We start from the raw sequence: 1210 nt of genomic DNA, 5'->3' as shown, positions 1-1210 counted from the left end.
CTCCTTGACATGGTCCCAAACAGCTCACCAAGACCCTGCATTCCAGCCACGAGGGGAGGTGGGCAGGCTTCCAGGCTGTGCCTGTCACGTCCACTCACATCCCATTGGCCAGAACTTGATCATGTGGCCACACCTGCCTCAGGGGATGCTGGGAGTTGTAGTTGTAATGGCTGGGAAGACACCTGTCTCGGTTCTCTAGTGCTGCTCTCACAGGAACACCACAGATGGATGGCTTAACAAGCAGGCATCGATGCTTACTGTTTGGGAGGCTAGAAGTCTAGAGTTCAAGGTGCCAGCTCTAGTGCCCGGGTGAAAGGCCCTCCACCCTGGGCTTCAGCTCCGCCTCTTGTTCTAAGCCCACTGGAGCTGGAGGCTTTCTCTGACTTACGCAGCTGCTGGCTACTGAGGCTGATGAACCCAAGGTCAACAGGCAAAGTGACACGATCCCAGATCAGGCAACAACACAGCAGGCCACTGGTTCAAGGCCAAGACCAGCAGGCAACATGGCAGGCCGTTGACATGAAGACTCGGCCAGATGCGGGATCCAGGTGTGCCAAGAAGCTAGAGACCTTCCCCAGAGCTTCTCCTTATATACTGGAAGCAGGCCACCCCCCAAAGCAGCTACTTAGCTGCTCGCAGCAGACTCCACGCGGAGATGATGCCGGTCACACCGTGGGGAAGAACTACGGCCGGCTGCCCAGCCACTCAGAACCACAGCCCAGCCACGAGGACACACACGCTTAACCACCACAGCACCGACAGAAAACCAAGGGTCCTGTGACCCCAGAAAAGGGGAGTGGGTCTGAGAGGCTACTTTGGGGTTCAAAGGAAATGAGAACTGAGCTCAGAAGCTAATTTCAGAGCCGCGGAGAGGGCAACGCCTGAATGTGCACAGTGGAGCCTGTAAGCAGAAGTGTGGAGGCTTACACGCCTGCGTTCCTGAAGAAAAAGGACCCCCAACGAAGGGGTTAGTGCATTACCTTAAACAGGTGAGGAGAAGAGGAAGGGGACAGATGAGGGTTGAGGCGAAGGGGGTCGAGAGCAAACAGACCAAAATAGAGGAAAGTATGAAAACCCCAAAGCTGGTTCTTTCAAAAGACAGTGACATAAATGAATCTGCCATGTGTGTGATCATGGAAGAAAGAGAATAAAAGAGGCAAGATTAGGAATGAGAAATGAGACGTAAATGAAGGAGGGAATAAATGTTAAA

Source organism: Orycteropus afer, unplaced genomic scaffold, assembly GCF_000298275.1.
Source record: "Orycteropus afer afer isolate SDZICR_OR568_19922 unplaced genomic scaffold, OryAfe1.0 scaffold00871, whole genome shotgun sequence".
Lineage (NCBI taxonomy): Eukaryota > Metazoa > Chordata > Mammalia > Tubulidentata > Orycteropodidae > Orycteropus > Orycteropus afer.
Note: the sequence above shows the minus strand (reverse complement) of the source record.